The sequence below is a fragment of the Gadus macrocephalus genome, chromosome 12, assembly GCF_031168955.1.
Source record: "Gadus macrocephalus chromosome 12, ASM3116895v1".
NCBI classification, from domain to species: Eukaryota; Metazoa; Chordata; class Actinopteri; order Gadiformes; family Gadidae; genus Gadus; species Gadus macrocephalus.
In genome coordinates, this window is record NC_082393.1 from 18,513,062 (window position 1) to 18,525,692 (window position 12,631).

Sequence of the window (12,631 nt, forward strand, 5' to 3'; positions counted from 1 at the left end):
GCTGCAAAACTTTTGCTGCGCCGCAAAACTTCGGCGGCAACGCGTTCGGGCAGCAAATGCATCTTTTGGTGTGAACGCAGGGTAAGAGAAAAAGGTAAATCATTAGAAATATAGCCTCAGCATCATGGGTGTAATAAACAACTTGTTTCTTATGAAGGTAAGTACTTCAACTGTGCTAGAAAAAAAAAAAAAGATGAGTTTTTTTTTAAAGCAGACTCCAAGAATCACAATTATTCCAATGTACCGACAATGTGCAAACGACAATAAATATCTTGTTTATTGAAAAGTTGTAGCCTTGTACTCATTACCTTGACTATATACAATTGTGTGTGAAAAACAGGGAGACATGAAAAACATTCAAGTTGGTGGCCCTTGAGGACTACACTTAGCTACTGCTTAACCGAACAAACACCACTGAGCAGGGATGAACACAGCTTCCTGCCTAGACTCTAAAACTGTGGTGCCTCGCTCCTCCCCATTGACCTGTAGCACAAGGCTCTCACGCTGACCTGCACTGTCAGCTTGTCTTTATTGGACACTGAATGAAATAACACATACAAATTCATTAAGCTTCAATTGTAGTGGGTTACTCGCATCATCACATCTATAACATGTTACTACATGGAAGGAAACGTTAGGTAGCTAAGTAATGTTACTTTTATATACACAAAACCTTGGCTATACTTAAACTATTATTACTCAAAACAACAGGCAAACATCAAGGCTGATATAAAACACTCGTTAAGAAATCTTGTTGCCGTTTGCTGTTTCTGCATCGTAATACACGTTCGACAGCAGGCTCGGACTGGTAATCTGTGATACCGGGCATTTGCCAGAAGGGCCGGTCCACATTTCGGCGTGCGAGGGCCGGCCCTCCTTCAATCATACCGGCCCCAATACTGATTATACGACCGCCTTACTTACCTGACAATACGGATAACTCAAAGAGCCCAAGAAAGAACCTAACGTCAAATTGTTGCAATGGTGCATCCAGTATATACAGCGCTTCCTTGTCATGCACATCTATGTGACGGTTGGTATATGGTATAATTTTCTATTTCTTCAAACTGTAAAATCCTGTTTCTTCAAACTGTACAATCATTGCAACAAAGAAAATTTAAATAAAACTAAAATGCTTTCTTTAAACTAAACTACGATTTTCTTCTTATATTTGGCGAATTTATGTTCGAATATTTTGCAAAAATATGTTGCAGTGCACGATGGGATTATACATCTAACAGCGAACGTTAACGGTCCATGGATGCTGCGGATGTTGCTTCGCTTATATTTTAATTTCAGTGGATGGGCTAAAAATCATGGAAAGAGTTGGCAAAAAGATTCCCTGTCCAGTGAGCAGGGCGTGGGAAATGATGTCAGAAGAGATGTCAGAAGAACCTGAATTACATCGTTCTAGTGCTTCTACTGTCAACGTCCCTTCAGCTACGTCTGAGGCCGAGCCAGCAATGCATTATTTCACCCGCCCTACCCAAAATTAGCTGCCTTTGTTTTTTGAAAAGCACCCAACACCGAGCACAAAAAAAATCCTGAATAAGTGGCTGTGTTGCAGGAATGGTACTGAACGTTCCTGGCTAACTTACAACGACATCACACGCACAGCATTTTGTTCACTCTGCTTAGCCTTTTCCTCTGAAGGCAATCCGTTCACAAAAGGTATGGGGGACTGGCGTCATATCAAACAGCGCATCGAGGAACATGAGCGAAGTGTGCAGCACCGAGAATGCGCTGACGGGTATCTGCTATGGACCAGTAGGAGGGACATCGCATCCTTGTTGTGTCAGCAGCAGGTGTCCGCAAGACGCGAACAAGTGAAACAGCGCCGACAAGTGATGGAACGACTCGTGGAGATTGTGAAAGTCATTGGGAAGCGTGGGCTCAGCTTTCGAGGAGGAGGGATATCCGAGGCAGCATACAGCCTTGACGATGCCACAATGGACCACGGAACGTTTCTGGAGCTTGTGATGTTGCTGAGTAAGTTTGACCCCTGCTTGCAAAAACATGTGCATGAATGCATTGAATCCAGCAAAAAGCTACATGGCTCAGGTAGTACTGTGAGGGGTAGAGGGTCACTGGTCACTTTCCTGTCCAAGACAACTGTCAACTCAATGATAGGGGTTATTGGTCGCCTCATTCAAGATAAGGTTGCTGCTGAGGTGAGACAAGCAGAGATGTTCTCCATTGAAATTGACACAACACAGGACATATCTTCACATGACCAGTGCTCCGTCGTCATTCGGTATGTAACTGATTCTATTCATGAGAGACTGATCGGTGTGATCAATTGCAAGGCTTCCACTGGTCAGTACTTCGTTGACTTAATCCAAAATCTCCTCTGACAAATGGGCATCGACCTGAAGCTGTGTGCGGGTAACGCGACAGATGGGGCAGCAAACATGCAAGGGGAGTATAGAGGATTTTCAACTCTGCTTTCATCTCATGCCCCAGGGCAAGTGCACGTCTGGTGCTACGCCCATATCCTGAACCTGGTGCTTGCAGACACAACAGGTGTGGTCATAGAGAGTGCTTCCCTGTTCTCTCTATTAAACGACATTACCGTGTTCCTCAGAGAATCCCACCAAAGAATGGGTGTTTGGGAAGAGGTAGCTGGTACTCACCTGAAGCGCCTCACACTCATCGGGCAGACAAGGTGGTGGGCCAAGGACGTCGCCCTTACCAAAATATTTGGAGCGTATGGTGTCCCTGAGAATTGTGCATATGTCAGTGTTGTCTTAACTCTCACTGCCATCAGAGACAACACCCACATGGCAACCACTGTGCGCACAAAGGCAAAAGGCTATGTGGAGAATTTGCTGAAATATGAAACAATATTGACAGCACACATCTTCCTGCGCATCTTTGGACAAGCTTCAAAAAGAGAAGGACTGTGAAGAAGAAGTTGAAGATGCACTGCCATGGAAAAGACCTAGAAAGAAAAAGAGAATGTTTGATGAGATGGTTGAGGATGAGACCACATCTGACAGCAACACCACCTACCAAAACAAAGTCCATAATGTCATCCTGGACACAGTAACAGAGAGCATAAGCCGGCGGTTTGAACAAAATTGTAAACTGTATGCTGAATTGTGCCTTCTTGACCCACGCTCCTTTGTGGAAATACAGTCTAAAGGTGTGCAGGCAGCTCAGCTCCAGGAGCTGAGTAAACAGCTTCTCAGATATGACAGCTGTGCTACTGCACATGCCCTTAAGGTAGAGCTGGAAAGTCTGGCTTGTCATTGGGACAGACTGAAGTTGTCAGTTTCTGAGGAATATACGGTGAGAACCAGCACTGAGAATGACGATGATGACTATGGACAGGAGGACCAATGTAAAGGGGAATTCCAAGTGTTGACCAAGGCCTGCACATCATGCAAAAACTGTCCAGTGTGCTGTTATCACATCCTTTCTCGCTACAAATTGTTAACCATGGTTCTTGCACCATTTTTAAAGTCAAATTTAAGACTTTTTAAGACTTTTTAAGACCAACACATACATAAATTAAGACCCAAAAAATGTCTGAAAAATTATTTGATAGAAAAGGTGTGTATAATTGAGTCACTTATACACATCAACCGTAGCCGTAGTACTAGCAGTAGTAGTACTCTTGCAAAGTTATCTCGGAAGCGCGCGGACACGACGATACGCGAACACATTAACCCACCCGTGTCACCCATAGTCACCCATGACCGTCGCTTAGCAACCGGACACGCTGGGGTTGATATGTTACCGGACTACTGTAACTACTACGGAGTGATAACAAAGACATGAATCGGGCAATAAATCCACCGTCCTTGACAGCGGTCAAGTTTGGAGTGGACCAAATGCGAACTACTGCAGCTTTCCTAAGTTAAACCCCAAACTAATCGGAATAAGTGTATGCATGTCGATTATAGCAGACTACACCACCTCTTCTGTAGCCGAATAGAATTATATTACGAACAGATAATTGTATTCCGATTGAGGCGTATTATATGATCCTTTTCTATTCTGATTGAGCTGTTCTTCCACAACTATGCGGATCAGATGTGTCCATGTAAACACGGCTGACAGTGATCACACACACACACACACACACACACACACACACACACACACACACACACACACACACACACACACACACACACACACACACACACACACACACACACACACACGCTTTGAAGCCGAACTTCCTTATTCGAATATAATGCGAATATCAAAAAAAAAATCAAAATTCAAACAAATATTAGGCAGCCCTTAATATTCGAACCTGTTATGGCAGGCAAAGAGGGAGAGCGAGAACCCGACGCAGTCTACTCATAATATTGTAATGACCACGGAAGAGGCATTGAATGAAGTATTGATTAGACAGCGATTTATTAGATGAATAAACCGTCGGAACACGCAGGGCCGGTAACCATAGCAACGCCGGTAAACAAACCCCGCGGTTTGTTTAGTGGTTTTGTTCACTCATCGAACATGAGGACATACTGTTTATCGTTTACGCTGCGTGACAGCTCTCTTTTTATGAAAGATGCGATCCCGTATTTGGCTAGATAGGCCGTTTTGTTTTCACCGCAGGTGAACGACTTCGCAAACTCAGAATCTGGGAACATAGCAGCCAAGACGTTACTAATGTCCTCGTTCGATTTGAAGGAATTATGTCTGCTCACCGTGTGGAGAACCCACAATAGCTCCGCCTTCTGGGTTTCTGGTGGTGACACAAAGCCGGTTAACGCCGTTTGATGTGAAGTACTAGCCCCGGATGCTGAACTTTTCAGTCCACTTCTTTCAAATAATACGGGTATCGCTGTAGTCCCGCTAGCTACCACGGAGTATCGGATATATTTCTGCGACCTCATGTGGGACTCAAGAGCTTTTGCTCCCATGGTCCCTAGTATGAATGCCTTTCGGGATAAACAACACCTTGCCTCGTAGTCACCTGCCTTCTCCAACCACCCCCGAAACGTATCTTCCTCAAACCATTTCTCATTGAATTTGCACTGTCCCATCCTGAAAGTAGCGCAAGTTGGCCTAATGATGTCAACCGTCACTAGCTAAAAATAGCGCCAGCAAGTTAGCCTACAGACGCAGCTGCAGGCTGCAGATGCAACCGGCCCCCCGATGACTGATGTCAACGTTAACGTAACGTAAAACTCCTGAAAATGCCGTAATTAAAAGACGCACTAGGTGATTTGTTGTGCGCGACAATTTCCCATAGTCTTAAAAAACCCTCTGCAAAATGTAATACCTAGAGCAAATTTACAGTAGATTTAAGACAATTTATGGCCTTAATTTTACACAAAAAAAATTAAGACTTTTTAAGGACCTGCGGGAACCATGTTAACGGATGCTTACCACCTTATTGGACTGGGATACAAATTCCTTCTCACCTTGTCTGTCACCCAAGTGGCATGTGAACGCAGCTTCTCTACACTGAAGTTCATCAAAAACCGATTACGGAGCACTACAGCCCAGGACCACCTGGAGGCATTCATGCTAATGTCATGTGAAATAGACATTTTGATGTCCTTGGATACTGACGAAGTTGTTGACATGGTGGCCGAAAAGAGCAGCCTAATGAGACGTCTACTCATCGCCTAACATGTACATGGCCATCCCTGAGACTATCTCCTGTAAGGTACGATAAAGTAAACACACACACACACACACACACACACACACACACACACACACACACACACACACACACACACACACACACACACACACACACACACACACACACACACTACACACAGGGTGTCAGTATATCTTAAGCTCAATACCATTTTTCTTTTTCTTATTCTCATTTTAGAGAAGAAAATGAGAAGTTCTGTAAATACATGTAGTGACCTGTTCATGAAGAATCTTATTCATGCAACCCACACACATCCACTTTAACATGGGGTGTCAGTATTTGTCAAGCTAAATTCCATTTTTTTTTTTTCTTATTTACTGCAGGTTAAGATAAGAAGACAACATACAACATACCCGCTTGAGTCTTGCATTTTAATAAATAGTTTTGAAAAACTTACATTTCTGTCTTTGCTTCTCCTTCAGGATATGCCCCTCAAATAAATAACTATGGCAGTAGTTGGTTTAGGCCCAAAGCTTTCTTATTTCTTTGAACTATGTGAATAGTCTCTGAATATTTTAACATGTATAGCCTAGTCCATAGGCGTCGATTACGGGGGGGACGGGGGGGACATGTCCCCCCCACTATTTGAAATACGAATTTTGTCCACACCACTTTTAAAAATGTGCAAACCAATTGCGACAGAAAAAATCCCCACATACTCAACCGAATTCGTCGAGTCTAAAATCATGCGATAGGCGCGCACGAAGACATCATTTATTAGATAGACCTACCTAATAAACCGTTGGAACACACACGACCGGAACCCATAGCAACGCCGGTAAACAAACCCAGACTCCCGAGAAGCCCAATCCCTATGAGCTCCCCGCGCTACGGCCATCCGGAGGCGCACAGAGCTTTTTGCCATGATGTTATATATACAATTATATTATATGATATACTATTATATATAGAGCTCCGAGAGTCGCAAACGGCAACAATCACTTTCTCCTCCATGCTGCAGTTCACCCCGGACTGCACTGCACTGAGTTTGACGGTTGAACGCTGATTGGCTGTTACGTTACACATGTCACTCAGTGGCCACGCTGTTGAACGCTGATTGGCTGTCATCACGCGAAATTCGTGTCAAAGTTCAAATATTTCAACTCGAGCGAATTTGTCGCGCCACAAATCCTCGTGAACGCGCTCGCCTGTGCATGGCGAAAGTGTGGCGCGACAAATAAAAACAAATAAAAAAGATTTGCCCGATACGCGTCTATACGTTCACTTTGTATGGGATCTTGTTGCCCCGTCGCGTTTGGTGTGAACGCACTGGAGAAGTTTCAAGATAGACAGCCAAAATTGACATTTTTATTCAGAAAATAGCCGGTCCTTTTGCTTCCTGTAAAAAGCATGTTTGTGACACGATATGGATACATCATTTAGCCTGCATGTGGAGGGCCACATAAGGTAAGAAATTGGTTTACGTAAACTTTGCTGCTGGTTCTGTTTGCTCGTGATGACCTGGCCAAAGGTTACCCACGGTCCTAAGCAATTGTGATCTGATTCTGGTTGGGGCTCCAGCTAGTATGCATTGTATAGATTGCAGCTAGTAGCAGCTACACACGGTGCGATTGCTATGCCAATGTGGTTATAGTTGTTTGGTCTGATTGAGATATGTGACGACTTGGAGCCTGGTAGGCCTATCCTGACATAAATATGTTCTCGCATAACCTGTGTGATTATCCTAAACTGTAGGGGATTTTATCTGCGGGCAATTTGCTAATGATGTTGCAATGAGTGAAGTCTACATTGGTCCTTCGCAAGTGTTTACTGGTGGTCAGGATTTGGCAGATGCAATTCTCCTCTGGGCGCTTGTTTTTTTTATTTTTTTTAATGCAGCATAACATATGCTACCAGCAGCCCTTGCTCGTCTTCAAAAGGCTGATGCTCAGTACCTCGTTTCATTTCGTACCCCCTTTACAGTCTGGCATTGTTTGTCTGGTAAACTTTGTTGATGTCAAGATAAGTGTTAAATTGCCAACACTGTTCTTTGTCCTGTGTGCATTAGTATTACATATCCCGAGCCAATACCATGGTGTTTCCAACGCAGTTTTGCAAAACAAGCCAAAACACAAACTGTGTTTTCAACTTATTGTTCGAATAGGATTTTCAACACCTGACTATACACTGTAGAGCATATTGTAATGCAGCGTTGAATGGATGAATAGCTTACATAAGGGTACCCAGCACTTTTCAAACCACACTCAAGCTTATGGTTATTGTCCCCACCACTTCTAAAAACAAACTGACGCCCTTGGCCTAGTCATAGTATTTTGGTCATTGGGCTCCAGGGGCGAAATGAAAATCGCCCCAGACCTCTCCCATTGACTCCCATGTTAAATGCGTTTACTTCACAAAACAGAGCTCTCAATGCATTCTCTATGGCTTCCGGGAGGGCTCGCCCCTCCAAGTCTATTCATAAGTAAGTAAGTGGCTAACGCTGTTATTTGCAGTGCACAGTCGCCATCTACTGACCACTAGTGGTAATGAAGTGCGTGAATGGTCTCGACTTCCTATAGACAAGTTTTTGACCCGTTTCCGCTTTACTTCCTTAACGCAAACATAATCCATTGCTTGCTAGCAGGACTGTCCGGGTATGTTAAACCGTGTGGATTAATGTGGAATAATTGCAACTTGCAAGAAGCCCCGCGATCAAGACAGCGTCAAGGTAGGCCGTTTGGTTTTTAATTGTGCCCACCGCGACATGTTGACTTCGGCTCACAGGTCTTTCTTAAAGGTTGGGTACGGAATTTGCTTTTTTGGCCATTTTTGCAAAATTACTTGAAATCCTTATCATAACCCGCTTACAGCCACTGAGTTAGAAGTACTGACATGAAAATTAAACAAGTCAATCATCTGTGGAACGGGCAGGGCTCGAAAAACTCCAGCCAATCATTTGGATTGCCACCTCGTTGCATTGGACAGTAAGTACGTCAATCAAACGGTCGTACTGCACTCCCCCGCGCCCCGCCCCTTCGTGCAGTACTCGTGACCCAGAGCTCGTGACCCAGAGCAAGCTCCTGTTTGTTGTTATCCTGCGGTAGCTACTGGAACTAGTTAATCCACATTTGGACCTAGCAGTAGAAGACAATTTCCATGGCAGACAAGACGCCACCATCCCCACCACCACCACCACCACCACCACCACCACCACCAGCAAAGAGAAGGAAAACTCTTTTTCAGAGAGTAATTGATAATAAAAACGCTGAAAGAGAAAAACTGAAATCAAGAATAATCCTAGGCGCTGCTTTCGAACGTTGGCGGCAACTGAAGGACGAGAAGGGTCTAAAAACCGATGCTTGTGTGGCGGTTGACATAGTTTCAAAGTTTATACCGTTTATACTCGGTAATACCGGTGTTGAGACGAGTGTATTACTCGTTGTGAAAATGTCCACACCGCAGCAACCCTAGTGAAAACCAGGACTTCCAATACAATTATATGAAACAAACATAAATTTTCTAAAAATAGTAATGATTTATGTGACCGTTTAATGTTTATAACATCTGGTGCAACCATAGCCGCGAGAACGTATTCTCAGCAGGGGGTGCTGGAAAAAAAAAACTCAGCCTGCACTAGACTCGCAACTCGTTACATTGATAAAAAAGATATATAGCAGCGCAGCTCAATTACACCAGTGCATGCGCGCACAGTTGAAAATCGATCGTTGTGTTCACTTTCTTCACACCATGGTTCACATCCAGCTGCTCAGAGAACAAGTTTAGCGCACCACCGCTACCCTCACACTTCTTCATATAACCTTTTTTCAGCACTAGGTCATATGAGCATTAAATAAATGCTGCGTCTCAAAATGCCTTGGACAGCAGCGAGGATGACTCGCTTTGCCACGGGCCGAAACAGTTCGGAGCGACCACAGCCAGAGCGAACACAGCGGGGCAGAGGAGTGTCAGGAATAGTCTTTGGTGTACACATCAGTACGGCCTATTTGCACTACTGTTTAGTGGCAATGCAGTGTTTTATTCTATGCCTTTTTATTTTCGTATATTATTTCAATGAATACAATTTATTTATTCATAAAAACAAGATCTGGTCTTCTAATCTTTTTTCCAAATATAGGTCGTCTTACAATGGGGTTTGTGTTTATATTCGGACCAATACGGTACAGCGGGCGCTCACATGACGTTAAAGGGACACTGTGTAAAAATTACTCCCATCTAGTGGTACAATTGTATATTGCATTCAAACTAATAGTGCTCGCTTGTCCAAAAACTACGGTGGGCAGTATGTGCCAAGAAGCTGTGACATGACACCTACTAGGCTACCTCATCGAGTCATTCGAGTGATGATGAGGTTCGTATCCTAATCAACGCATTGTAATCCGTTGATTTCAACAATGTAACAGTATTCTAAATACCAACAATTTACATTGTAATGTACGGAATCAAATCAAAATCAAATCAAATTTATTGTCATTTTGTTGATTGAACAACAAAACGAGAAGGCGTTTCTCACGGATCAAGATCAACATACATTTCAAACAAACAAACAAACAAACAAACAAACAAACGTCCCAATGATGAATAAATAAATAAATAATAAATAAATAATAAATAAAGTCCAGTGAGAAGATCTGGGACGCTGGTGCATTGAGCATCCTGACAGCTTGAGGTAGGAAGCTGTTCCGCAGCCTGGTGGTGGAGCATCTTAAGCTGCGATAGCGTTTCTTGGAGGGTAGGAGCTGAAAGAAGCTGTTCAGTTTGTTTACGTCCACCCCGTCTCTGCTGCTTCCTTCTCCGGGCAGTTCCGGGCACGGTGTCACAGTGTCCGTTAGTATCCTGTGTTTGCGTAGTATGTCCAGATGCCAGCGAATGCCAGTGATGTTACTCGCTCTCAATGTCCTAATGTTTAATATTGTTTCCCTGTCATAAACTACGTTCGTAGGAAGTCTCACACTCAAACATTCAATCTCAATCTCACAGATCTCAAGAGGGGCCGCTGCGACTGTACGCGCCGCCAGTTAGTCGCCCTGGCAAAGAGTTTACTTCCTCGTCTCCTATCCTGTTCCTAATTCCTCCTCTCGATCTTCTTTTCCTCCGTATTGTCTTCTTTATCAGAGTTGTTGGTATGAAATCCAGTTGTTCGGGTGATAAATCAACTGTCTGGCAAGCGAGTTGAAGCTCCAGAAGGTCCGCTCTAGCGTAAGTGCGTCTTGGTGGATTTGGATACGTGTGACCCCAGCAGAGAATAAACCTCCATAACTTGATGAAGAATGGCTTTTGAATTCCTCCAACGCATTTGACCATAAGTCATAAGAATATTGTCATGATTTAAACTCGACAAAAATATGAAAAAGTAAATTAAATATGTAATAAAGTAGCCTGCTGTATGTAGCCTGCGGTATTGCGTTCGCTTTACCGCACCGTTGTAACGAAAAGAGAGCTGAGCCGCAAGGCAAAGCTCTCGATCTACCGGTCGATCTTCGTTCCTATCCTCACCTATGGTCATGAGGGCTGGGTGATGACCGAAAGGACGAGATCGCGGGTACAAGCGGCCGAGATGAGTTTTCTCAGAAGGGTGGCTGGCGTCTCCCTTAGGGATAGGGTGAGAAGCTCAGCCATCCGTGAGGAACTCGGATTAGAGCCGCTGCTCCTTTACTTAGAAAGGAGTCAGCTGAGGTGGTTCGGGCATCTGGTAAGGATGCCCACTGGGCGCCTTCCTTGGGAGGTGTTTCAGGCACGTCCAGTGGGGAGGAGACCTCGGGGAAGACCCAGGACTAGGTGGAGAGATTATATCTCAACACTGGCCTGGGAACGCCTCGGGATCCCCCCGTCAGAGCTGGTCAATGTGGCCCGGGAAAGGGAAGTCTGGGGCCCCCTGCTTGAGCTGCTCCCCCCGCGACCCGACCCCGGATAAGCGGATGACGATGACGATGAGGAGGAAAGTAGCCTTTCAATGACGAGTCGCTCAAACATAGGAGCGCCCATCTCGTTGCCATGGAAAACCATGTTATACATAATAATAATAATAATAATAATACATTTCATTTAGAGGCGCCTTTCAAGACACCCAAGGTCACCTAATACATGCTTACACATCGTCGTTTTTTTTTGGCGTCGATGATTCCTTCTCCTGTGGCGTGGCATAACTATGGTCTTTCAAACAAATGCGGTGCATGTTCAAATTTGCCGGTAAATCTCGTCTCGCTATACTAAGCTCTGTTCCACCGTTACGCTGGCTCAGAGTGAAAAGGCGTTTGCAATTCCTGTACGACGTAGTGCTTTTTGACCCTCTCGGCAGCTCATAGACCGAAAGAAAATGGAAGCCTCCATGAAGCTTACCCGTCCTATGTAACCATATTGATATTAATATTAATTATTCTTCGCTCAGGAGGATAAGTGAGATTTTTGGCAGAGATCATTTTACACCAATGAGGACTTATTTATGAATGAATATGTTGATTTGAGGTAATAAATTACTCAAAATATTACATAGTGTCCCTTTAAGCATTTCCTGGTGCATAATGTGACGCTTCAGAACCTAAAATCCCGTTTCTCCCCGTTGACACGACAACAGATAACCGGCGTTTTCAGAAATCTCCACTTTGGCCGGAGTTTTTAGAAATGATCGTTTTCTGTGATAAGACAGGGCCTCGGACAGGGGGTGTTGCAGCACCCCCAGCACCCCTACTTCCCGCGGTACTGGGTGCAACTTACAGCTGAATGTAGTGCCATGTTGTTAAACGAAAACCTACGCTAGCCTGGCTCGCTCTCGCGCATCTCTGTTCGCGCTCGTGCATGATTGCGCGTCCAGGTACTTGGAATGGGTGGAGTCAGAGTCAGCGTTGAAGGAGAGGGGGTAGGACCATTTGAGTTGTGTATTTTCAAAATCTGCTGGCGTTTCGCAAATCGCATACCCAACCTTTAAGTAGGTTCGCTGAAGTTGGTTCGGCTCATTTGCGCTAAGGGGGGGGGGGGGGGGGGGGGTCGGTCGGTCGGTCCATAAGGGGCCGGTGTAGATGGAAAAATGCCAGGGCC